This window comes from Carex rostrata, chromosome 8 (assembly GCF_964058835.1).
Source record: "Carex rostrata chromosome 8, lpCarRost1.2, whole genome shotgun sequence".
Taxonomy (NCBI): domain Eukaryota; kingdom Viridiplantae; phylum Streptophyta; class Magnoliopsida; order Poales; family Cyperaceae; genus Carex; species Carex rostrata.
Window position 1 is genome coordinate 10940370 of NC_135925.1, and position 12337 is coordinate 10952706.

The 12337-nt window shown below is 33.1% G+C and overlaps 2 long non-coding RNA genes across 3 annotated transcripts; one reads left to right on the plus strand and one right to left on the minus strand.

Annotated features, from left to right (window-relative positions):
• The first annotated feature begins 6276 nt into the window (after positions 1-6276).
• LOC144558193 (uncharacterized) lies at positions 6277-7723 on the plus strand. The gene is made up of 2 exons (XR_013512863.1): positions 6277-6651; positions 7492-7723. It is a non-coding gene; the product is annotated as an uncharacterized LOC144558193 (long non-coding RNA).
• Positions 7724-8161: 438 nt separating this feature from the next.
• Positions 8162-9354, minus strand: LOC144558666 (uncharacterized). 2 transcript variants are annotated; one of them, XR_013512958.1, is made up of 3 exons: positions 9024-9354; positions 8774-8883; positions 8162-8671 (listed from the first exon to the last, which is right to left on the minus strand). It is a non-coding gene; the product is annotated as an uncharacterized LOC144558666 (long non-coding RNA). The 2 variants fall into 2 exon arrangements; XR_013512959.1 differs by having other exon boundaries at positions 8774-8924.
• Positions 9355-12337: the final 2983 nt, after the last annotated feature.

Sequence of the window (12337 nt, forward strand, 5' to 3'; positions counted from 1 at the left end):
CCGGTACTAAATATTTATAATGTATTTCTTGAATATTAATTATTGATATGTAAAATATTTTCTAGAAAACAAGAGAAATGACATGCAGGACAACGAGAGCCACATTGAACCGGAAACAAACAATTGCTTATCACTAGATTTTAAAAATTGAATATTCCATATGTAATTCAGTTGTTGGTTGCTTTTGGACAATCTGTAGTCTGCTAGTTGTATAAGTAAACTTTTTTTATATATAGACCTTAAATAAAAATTCTAACTATACTTATTGGGGGAAATAAAATATGCCAAAGGAAGATAATCACTATGAGTAGCGAAATGAGTTAAACAATGCTGTCATGCCGAATAGAGAAAGATAGAAGTTGAGAAAGTAGCTGAGTTTGTATCCTCTGAGGTATTGCAGAGGATTACCCTCACTTTACGGTTTGAGATTAAATCTCAATCGGTTTGGAATTTAGTACACCATAGGGGGCTTTATTATTGGGCTTTGAGATTCGTGCCGAGTTAAAAAAATGGTCCAGATCTAGTAATTGTAAAAAATTCTTATTGGAGAGGATGTGAATTCAAAGAAGCTGGGGGTGAAGATTTTCCCATTTAACAAAATGATGGTGGAGCATCGTAATCTCCTGAAATTTGGTATGAACTTGACTTGATAACTAAGCAAACACAGCTGTGCCCATGTGTTTTACCTCATTACTTCAAGCAAATGCCACCAAAAAGTAAAGCTAAAATCAATTAGGTTGAAGGCAACTTGTGTGTGTGTGTATATATAATAATTATTCTTTCATGTCGTGATAAAAATTGACAGCTTCGAATTTATCTTTACTCTAGGATCTCTGTGTACCTAACTGAGCTAGTTAAAAATTTAAGATGGGATCGTGCGGTGAACCAGCCATTATTTATATAACAGAAGCTTTTCCATTTAAATACACGAACAATTTAAAATATAATCAATAGATTCTGTGATCTAATAGTACTGTATGTACGGTGTTTCGTAATATATGTACGTACCTAATGAGTAATGACCATTAATTTTATTTAAGAACATATTTAGATACATGGTCCCGTCCAACCGAAATATATATATCTGTAATATAATTGTAGGCTTGTAGCGTGGCCTATGAAGAATTTTAAGAATAAAAGGCAATCAATTCAATTTGCAGTTCTCGAAAAAGACACTGGCACACTCTGTGCTGCCTGAGCTCAATAACTTTTTTGAGTTCCATTCAATAGTGCCAATCTGTCATTTGTCCAACCATTTTCATAGTTTTCTTTGTCTCTGTTCAACCCTGTGCCAAAATAGATAGATGAAAATTACGAATTCACATCCCCTCAGGTTAGAATTCACATCCTCTCCAATACCTGATAAGGGAATCTTTTACAATTACTAGATCTGAACTGTTCTTTTTAACTTAACACGAATCTCAAAGCCCAAAAATACTGCCTCCTATTGCGACCCGAATCCCAAACCGGTTGAGATTTAATCTCAAACTGTAAAGTGAGGGCGATCTTCTGCAATACCGGAGAGGATACAGATTCCTCAGGTTACCGGACTGAGTACAATTGAATCAGACGGCCCAAAATTGTTCTATTTAACTTGGCATGAATCTCAAAGCACAAATAATCCTGCCTCCCTCTGTCATCCTGAATCCTGACCGGTTGAGAGTAAATCTGAGCCGTCTGTTTCAATTGTATTGAGTAAGGTACCTGGGAGGATACATATCCTGAAAATTACACCATAGGAAGGTGATATAAAATGTACAAACCATTTATGTAAGAACTAACGAATTAAGGAGATTGACGGCCTACATTAACTGAAGTATATGCAAATTTAAATTTAAATTTTCATGTTACGTGGACTGTATAGATCAGCTCTATATATAATATTGATTGTCAAATGACCTTCTTTATAATTAATTCAACATAATGCGTGATTGGGAAATAATTTGGGACGACATAATCTATGTAACATGAACCAAATAAAAGATAATCTGACCATACTGGTTTTATAATCCTTGAAAAGATTGGGGGAGAAAGGAAAGCGACCAAGCATGTGGGAAATAATGTACCTGTTCTCTCTCATTGCCACTGCCACCGTCATCAAGTTGGCATTAATTATGGTTATTAATTAGGTGCGTTCTCATATTCTCATAGTAGCCACTACATACCCAATTTATTACTCTTATTTATTGCCACTGGGGCCAAATTAGTACTGGTGCATGCTTTGGCTACTTTACGGTTGCACGAAAAATGGACCCCAATATTAAAAGAAAAAAAACAGCAAAATGGTTTTGGTTAAAAGAACTTTAAATAACATATTTTTTTTAAATTAAAGAATTTTCATGGTAGCTAAACTAAGGCTTTAATTTCATGAATATTTAAGTAAAATCAGTGTTGTAAATAGTGCGCTATAGCGTTTTTGGACCCTAAATGCTACGCTATGGCATCAAAACGCGCTATTTGAGCTACGGACGCTATAGCGGTAATAGCTGTCCACTATAGCACATAGCGTGCGCTATGCAACATGAGCTGTTGTTTTTTTCTTTTCAATTTATATGGGCTTTAAATAAATGCTCAGATTGGATTTTAACCGTTATTTTTTTTTTCAATTGACATACTAAGGTTTATATTAAACTAGTAGTTATTAAATGAGAGATCCATCAAACGAAATCAAATAAGGAAGCTACAGCGCGCTATACAACATGAGTTGTTTTTTTTTTCAATTTATATGGGCTTTAAATAAAAGGCTCAGATTGGATTTTAACCGTGACCGTGATTTTCTTTTGCAATTGACGTACTAAGCTTTATATTAAACTATTAATTATTAAATAAGAGATCCATCAAACGAAATCAAATAAGGAAGCTACAGCGTGCTATGCAACATGAGTTGTTTTTTTTTTCTTTTCAATTTATATGAGCTTTAAATAATGGCTCATATTGAATATATTAAAATATTTCTTGAAATAACAAAATGATACTTACTACATGGTAGTTTGAATATTTTAAATAGATTAAGATAGTTAATTATGCCATGATATCTAGGTTATTTTGAAATTTAAATAGAAAAAGATAGATTATGTCATGATGCTGAATATATTTTGAATAGATAAAGATCGATAGTTTATGATATTAGTATTACTATAAATATTTTGAGTCGCAATTTGGACTTTGTATTCGTTCAATATGAATATTATATTTTTTTAATCAATTTGATGTTATTTATTGTTCTATGAGACTTAGATGATGTTGATATTTAGTACAAATATATGATATAATTTTTATAAAAATAAAAAAAAACGCTATGTAGCATAGCTTTCGCTATAGCGACGCTATTTACTATAGCTTTTTTTTGTAGGCTTCCTGCTATGAAGCGATAAACGCTATTTAGAACCTTGAGTAAAATATTTGCTTATGTGATTTACTAAAAATAATAAAGTTGAATGCATAGGTGAAACTGGCACCACTGCACTAAGTCTGCAGCTATTTAAGCGTGCAATCTATACAGAGTTCGTATACTTCCAAATGATGTAGAAAATCTAGCGTGAGAAAATGAATAATTTTGTGGAAGTTAGCATTCTTCAACATTCATGTACCGTTCTTCAGGATTGGTACCAAAACAGTTGGTATAAGTTGGGTATTCGTAAGTTGACTGGATGTTAGAAATCGAGCCCCGTGAGACCCATCAGATGAAGAGTCCGTGTCCCTTCCGATACCTGAGATACAAACTCAATCCGGAGCCAGTTGGTCTGCTTTGAGATTCGTGCCACATGAAAAAACGGTCCAGATCTATAACTTGCACCTCAGGTACCTGGGGTAATACGGATTCTCAGCTGAACTTAAAAAAAGAAAAGAAAAAAAACCTACTCAAATCAAATCAACACATTTGTTTTTCTAACAATATAAGAAATAAGAGGAGGGTTCAAATGCCTCCATTTTTTGTGCCTTCACCATGCCTCCATTTTTCAAAACTTTAATAACTCAAAATTTAAAACTTAAAAGTCAAAATAAAACCGTTAGATGTGATCTATATTATTTTCTTTATGTGCTCATAAAAAATTATCACATTTCAATTTTGTTTTTATGTGAATCAATAAGTTCAAAAATCAACGTCTAGAAATCATCCACATTAGTGCATTTTTTACAAGCTCTTGATAACAATCAAAATAAAATTGAAATGCCATATTTTTTTGCACGTGCATAAATAAAATGATATAGATCATATTCAATAGTTTTATTTTAACTTTTAAGTTTTAAATTTTGAATTATTAAAGTTTTTAAAAATAAATACATGGTGGAGGTACAAAAAATGGAGGCATTTGAACCCTCCTCAAGAAGTAATATGGATTTTCGAGATGATACCACTGTTAGCAATAAATCTCAACTTCCCTATAGCTTGACTGACGGGGAACAACCCCTTCAGGCAGCTCTCTCTCAACCTGACACCATGAATTTATTATATTTCCTTTGCCCTCTGTTTTGTCACTCTGAAAGAAGACTGTTGACAATAAATGTTAGATTCATATAATATTCTGAAAATATTTTACCAATTGCAACATGGCGGTTTAAGTAATGCATGTTTATCTAGAATTCATGTACGAAATTCCCTCTAAAGTGCGTAAAATTTGAAGAAAACAAAAGCAAAGAATAAGCTGAGATTGTACCACTGAGCTGAGCTTTTTGGGTACATGTTTGGGTGACATGTTGTATATTCAGCTATAATTAGAGGCTCTTAAACAAGAAAAGAGAAGAAAACAAAAATGAAATTTTCAAAGAACAGTGGTGCATTTATTTGCAGGAGCCAGGTAGGGAATAACTGGACCATGATTAGCAGTTCATTGTGTTTGTTGTTTGGTAGTAGCATTAATTTTCTCTTGTCTTTTGCTTCTATAAAAAAATTAGCTCTACCTAACAGGAATGTAGGCATGCATTAGTTCTCTTTGATTCTCTGCTTTGCAGTAAAATTTTGTTCTATGCGTTGATTTGAAACGAAACCCTGAAGTTTCTAAATTTAGCAAATTTTGTTCTCCACGGATCTATTTTTAATTTATTTCTAAATTTAGTAAAATTTTGTCTGTGTTCTGTTCTTCATATTTGCTATTAAAACATTTTGCATGGAATTGTTACTTATTATAAAACATCAAGCTTATACTAATTTTATTTATATGTTAACCATGAATATTTTAAACAGGTACAGCTAGAGAGTGTCCATATTGAAATGCGTAGTGCTCTCTGTTAAAATAACAAAATAAAAAATGATGATGAAACTGCCATAGCGATGTATATTTTTTTTGGGTCAAGGCCCAAAATGTTTTCTACCGAGTCTAGTATACAAAGCCCATAATAAAGCCCGGAATGAAATGGGCCCTTTTTGTAATCCGATCATAGTTCTGACCATTATTCCATTAAGCGAATGCTGGTAGCGCACTTTTCCTTTTCTCCCAGCTTATCTTAAAAAAAAAAAAAATGTTTTCAGGTTTTAGAAGTCAATGAATACATTAAAATTAGAGTGAGTCTATGGTACTATGCATATTACGATTTGTTACCATGCTACGGCTCTATATTCGAGTTTTTAAATCCTAACGGTCGATTCGAACCGTTCATCTTGTTCTCCATATTAATATGTGTTTGGAGACCAAATTTTACATTTTTTGAAATTTTTTTACTATTTTTTTAGATTTATTGAAAATCACTGTTTTTGGATGGTCCAGAATTTTCAGATCAAGTGATTTTCTAAATATCTAAAAAAATAGTAAACAATTTTCAAAAAATGTAAAATTTGGTCTCCAAACACATATTAATATGGAAAACAAGATGAACGGTTCGGATCGACCGTTAGGATTTGAAAACTCAAATATAGAGCCGTAGCACGGTAACAACCCATGATATGCATAGTACCATAGACTCACTCTTAAAATTAAGTTAAAAGTTCTCATATTTGACTGTTTAATTTGATATTAAATAAATTTAATTTTTTAAAATTTTATATGTAAACACACAACTAATGAAGTAGATCGGTTTTAATGGTTTGAATTCATCGTTTGAAGTTGATTCGATAGATTTTAAAATTAGTGTTATATAGGCTAAAATAACACTGATGTCATATCAATCAGAAAATGAAAATTGAACTCGTGCTGCTAATCAATTCCATGTCATCGGTTTTAATGTGCGAGGTTTTTGGGTACACATGTCATTGGTTTTTTTTATTATGCATTTATTTAAGTCCAATAATTACATATAAAATTTGGAGGAGGGATCCACTGCCTCCATTGAACCTCCAAATCTAAGCCGTATATCAACCAGCTTAATCAATGGTTTGGATTAAAAGGCTCATCAGCGAAAAATTCTTTCAATTCGCCTCCAGTTTTTTTTCTCGCTTTTTCATTTACCCTCCCGACCTTACTCCAGTCCGCCCATCCTCTCATCGGCGCACCTCCGTGCCCGCCCTCCGGCGACGACGCTCTGCGCCAGCCCAGCGCTTTTTCACTTGCTCTCCCCACCAACTGCCGATTCTCGCCCCTTCCCTTCGCCCCTGCGACGACAACGCCCCTTCGCACTACTCTAGTAGTACTCTATGTCGTGTCTAAGCTCGCACGTGAAAACAAGGAGCGCCTCCAGCCGTCTCCCTTACCCTTTCAAATCTTCTCTCCATTGATGGTAAGCACTCCCTCCTCTCTCTTGTTCTCACTAATTTTGTTAAATGTTGCCGCAATTAAATTGTGATGTCAGTAGAGGTAATATACTTTTAAGAAGGTACAAAGAATATGATGACCTGGACCTAGCAATTATACTGGTAAGTATATGGGTTAAAAAAAAACTCACAAACTGAGCTAAAAGGGTGGGAGTAGACCTACTTGCTTATACTGGTAATTCTGGAAGCAAGCTTGCATTCAAAACACCAAAATGGTCATTGACTGTATCACAAAGCGGTAATCAAAACATCAATTTTGCAAATTTTTCCCTGTCGTGCTTAGCTTTTTTTCTTTTTTTTTTTCTTAAGCAATGGTCATACAAAGCAATATATACATGAGCAATTTTTCATTTTTGTACAAAAAGACATTATAGATTGATTTGAAGCAATAATAATGTTCGAAACTTCCTCAAAAAATTTGCCAACTTTATATTGATGTTACATAAAGGCATTATATATTGATTTGAAGGTTAAGCACAACCAAAATAAATTATTTTTAACTTTTTAGATTTTTTCTTGAGAAGCGGTAGTTATCAAACGTTCCAAGGAGATAAAAAAGGTCATGCAAAGATAGAAGTGAATTTGGACACTATTCACCTACAAACTAGATACTGATTTAAATATGTTTTAAGATTGTGCTGTTATTGTGACTTTTGCATTGTTTTAAAAGAGACGTATTATATGAACCTATCCTTCCCTAATCATTTTTGAGTTCTAACATGTGTGTTTAGATTCCAGGTATAATTTTTTAGTTGTGAAAAGAAATTTACTTAATTGATTCTTGGTATACTGGTGTTTCATTACAGGCCTACAAGTGGGAGCAGGATACCAGTCTGTAATGAATTCACTTTCCTTCGCTAATTCTCAGGGTAGGTTGTAATTTATATTAAGTTGTAATTTGATGATTAATTAGTTGTAGTAACTCTTCTGTTAATTTCCTTTTCTTTTTTTTTTTCTTTTTTTTTCTTTTTTTTGCTTTTGAATATGTGGCCTATCTGTAAGAACTATTTTTGAAGTCGGTTGTACAACTTAGTTAAATTTTGGATTTGTTTTACAACTTAGTTAAATTTTGAAGTTGGTTGTAAGAACTATTATGTTTTACAAATTGGAGTTGTTATGATATCCATTTGAGTACAATTTGGTGTTGTTTTATAATTTGGAGTTGTCAAATTTTGTTCTCATTCTAAATATGCGCATACGTCTCAGTTTTTTATGCATCTTTTTTCACTTGTACCACCTGGTACCAATGACTAGTTGAAACAGTATTGAAACATAATATATGAAAATAGAAACTATAATTGCATATATGAATGCATATTGGTACTAATTGCATGTATGAAGACTTTCCTGTTGTAACACAGAGAGTGTGTAACATAATAAGCGCACGTCATCTACTAGACAATCATGCAAATTAGCATACCAAAAAGTAACACGATGAGTGTGAATTTTTTTTTGGGGGGAAAAAATATGAATCATGTCCATATTATTCATTGATAATAAAGTTACAACTACAAAATTTTGAAAAAGAAATGCTCAAAACAGATGAGCTTTAAAAAAAGGCAAAATGTTGATTAAAGGTAGCAACAGCAACAGGTGCTTCAGTGATATACTGGTAAATCGGTCCAGCAGCCACTATTATTATGAGGAATGTGTAATATGTCAACTTATTTCTTCCACCAAGTCATCCACCGCTTTGTCTCTGTCTCGGGAGATTCTAGAGCAACTTTTTCTCCACAACACGAATTGTGCAATGAGTAACAGTGTCCTTTTTGAATTGATTAGATCTGTAAATATTGATTCTTGATCGAAACACACAAATATTTGTACTAAATTGCTCCATTTGAAACGGGGTGATGTTGCTTATTACCTCCAACTATTTACTAGTATTTACCAGCAGTGAAGAATAAAATCAGTAATGGTACCGATGCTTGTACCAATTCGAAAGAGTTGAATATGTAACAGCAATGGTGTTGCCTTCAAAAGTACCTTCAAATTAAACAGTAAAAAATACATCAATTTTAGCTAATTTTCCAATTAAATCGTACGAAGAGCTGAGCAGCAACTCTTTGATGACCTAGGTGCTTCTACCTTTGTGAGTTTCACTCTATAAGTAAATCGATGAAGGAAGCCTTGCTTTGATGGATATTTTCTATATCTTATCTCACCATGTCTCCTTACACACTTGTAATTGAAGAAAACTAAGAAATTGTTGCAACAATTCCGAGTTAGGGTTTTTAAACTGAAAAACAATTATTAAACAATAAATAAACAAAAGTTGCAAAATCGTGGGGGCAAATATGAACGAAATCTGGGAAAACAGGAGGTAATTTGAACAAACCGGTAAATAAAATTTTCTGCAAACACCCTGTGCGAGATCAAGGGATCCTGTTCGACGAAATTGAGAGACCAAGAGAGAGTGGCGAAAAAAGGTGGGTCAAAAGGGAGGGAGCGACATGGGGACAGGTCCGAGAAAAGAGCAGTATGGGGACATGTCGGAGGAGGGGCCAACAACGAGGGCAGTTAAGAATAGAGCCCGGGGAGGGGCGCTGGGCTGGCGCGAAGCGTCGCCGGAGGGTGGGCATGGAGGTGCGCCGATGAGGGGATGCGAGGACTGGAGGGAAGGTCGGGAGGGCAACTGAAAAAGCAAGAAAAAAGAAAACTGGAGGCGAAATGAAGATTTTTTTCGCTGATGAGCCTTCTAATCCAAACCGTTGATTAACTTGGCTAGTATACGGCTTAGATTTGGAGGTTTAATGGAGGCAGAAAAAATTGAGGTAGTGGATCCCTCCTCTAAAATTTGTACCTATTTAAACAAATATTAAACAATTTAGAGAAAAATATAAAATTTGGTCTTGAAACACATTTTTAATATAAAAATTATGTTAAACGGCTGGAAAATTAAAATCGACTATTTGAACTTTTAAAACAGAGATAAAAAATACAAGACACAAAAGGCACAAGACATTTTAACCCTCCTCTATTCTCATGCAAAAATTTCTTTAATTTTTTTTTTTTAGAAAAAATCGATTATCAAATTCTTCCAACAAGTCACACATAGACTTGCTATAAAAATTGCAAAAAAAACAATGTATACATATAAATATATAACCATATCTCACAAAAACAAAATCAAAGAAAATAATTTCTTTTAATTTTATAAGAAATATAAGATTAGGGGCTTGACGCCTACCTTATTTTCAAAAAAAAAAAAAAATTATACATGCAACATTAACAATGCTTTTTATTTATTATTATAATTTTATATTTTGTTCTTATTTTACCTCTCAAGTTATCTTAGTCTTTTGCTTAAATTTCTCGATTAAAAAGGCACTTCAAGTAGCAAGTTAGATTTTAGTTTTTTTTTACTGAATGTTTAGTTTTAAAGGCTCGAAATCAAGAGGCATGGAACAATTTTTTTAATCTTTACTAACTTTAAATTTTAGTTAATATTATAATTTTTTAATTCAACAATTATTATTGTCTTATGATAAAACTGGTCCTGCTAAAAAAAAATTATGACCCTCAACGAAACCTCCTCCAAAAGTTTAGTAAAATTGAGAAAAACCGATCAATCTTTTGTTGCATAGAAAGCTATAGTTGTTCGTCATACTGCTGAAAGTTGATCGAAAATTTATCAAAATTTATTAGGAAACTGAATAAGATAGACATATTGTTTAGAGTATTAATTAGTTTTCTTTTTTAAAAACTTTGCAGAAACTACTAAATTGTGAGCGGAGCTCAAGCTCTCGACTTTTGAGTAACCACAATTTTAGAATATTTTTTTTGGAGCTAACTGTGCTACCGCCCCAAAGTAATAATTAGTCAAACAAATAAAATAGTTGATCATCCATAATACAAAACTAGCAGTTATGATACGGTTTTGCTTAATTTATTTGTTACTTTTTTCTTTAAAGTTTTAGTCGATTGTTGATAACTGCGGACAAGTTATGAATGCTTCTTTATTTTTTCTAATTTTATACACATGCTTGTAGATTTTTTTTTTTTTAAGGTCAGCGACAAAGAGTCACTAATAATATATTGATAAGAAAAGTTATTTACAAACTAGTACTGTACAAAGATATCTAAAGTAGATAATCAGTAATGCAAGAAAAAAAAATGAATTATTTAGAAAATAATGTCTCAACAAGGGGTGGTTCTGAAGGATGCAATATGCCCCCGCAAAACCGCCCCTTCTTCTCCTCTTACACATAATGTGACCAAGCATTAACATCCCGGATCGTATTATGGATTAACCAGGTACCATTCCATAATGCCTTCTCTGTTTGCGTAAATACCCGTTGTCCTGTGATTCAGGCATCGTAGATGTTCGCACCTCGCGATTGCCCAAAGTTGATGAGTGCCATTAATCCCCTCCAAAGTTGATCAAATACATGCTTGTAGATTCTTATACCAACTGAACTATTAATTCTACTATCATGATAGGTGTGCCAAGTGGACGGGTAAATTGAAACATTGAAAAAAAAAAAAGAGATTCATTTTTTGTCGCTGAAGATGACTCGTTATAGTTTATTAAAAATACAACTTGGCCTGGGGTTACTATACTTCAATTGAAGGTCAAAAGTTGCTACAAAGCCTACAATGAGTTATATTATCTTGTATTATAAGAATATGAAAATTCGCTCGCTATCTTAGTTCTTAAGTTAGCTGCATATTAAATGAAATGTGCAAATGACCAAATGCTAATTCAATTCTACTGCTATCTAATTGTATTTTTAATTCACCCAAAAATTGCACCGACCATTATAGATTGTGCACCTTCTATTATATTGGCATATAGTGTACTCATAGAACCTTCGCTTTTGTTGGCATATAGTATATTATATTACATACTTCATATTACTCTGCTGAACATCTTTATATTACATACTTCATATTACTCTGTTTTTCTTATTTCTTATTTAAAAAACAGAAATAAAATAAAACAGAAATAAAAAAAAAACAAAATAAGAAAACAGAAATAAAAAACAGAAATAAAAAAACAGAAATAAAATTCAGAAATAAAAAAAACAGAAATAAAAAACAGAAATATGAAAAACAGAAATAAAAAAACAGAAATAAGAAAAACAGAAATAAAAAAACAGAATTTAAAAAACAGAAATAAAAAACAGAAATAAGAAAAACAAAATTTAAAAAACAGAAATTAAAAAACAATATTTAAAAAACAGAAATGGAGGGAATTTGGGTTTAAATTTTGAATTTTAGATCAAAAGTAAAAAAAAAAAAAAAACTGCCACGGGCACGGGCACGGGCGCACGGGTTCACGGGCACGGGCATCACGGGTACGGGTTACGGGTACGGGGGTCCGGGTTCTCACGGGTATTTTTTCAAAAAACCGGGTCCGGCCCGTTTAATACCCGTGCCCGTGTACCCGTGCATACCCGTGGCACGGGCACGGGCACGGACACGGGCGGACCGGTCGGGTTGGGCCCCCGGGGGCATTTACCAAACACTAATCCAAACGCACCCTAATAGTGTTCACACACACACAAAAAAAAAAAAACTATTCTAATTGCTACTTCCTCGAGACTCGAGAGCATCTGTCAAGGTAGCATACCGAATTTCTTTTATAAACCATAATTAAAAAAAAAATTATGAAACCAACATTATTATTATTATTTTTTTTACAAAGAT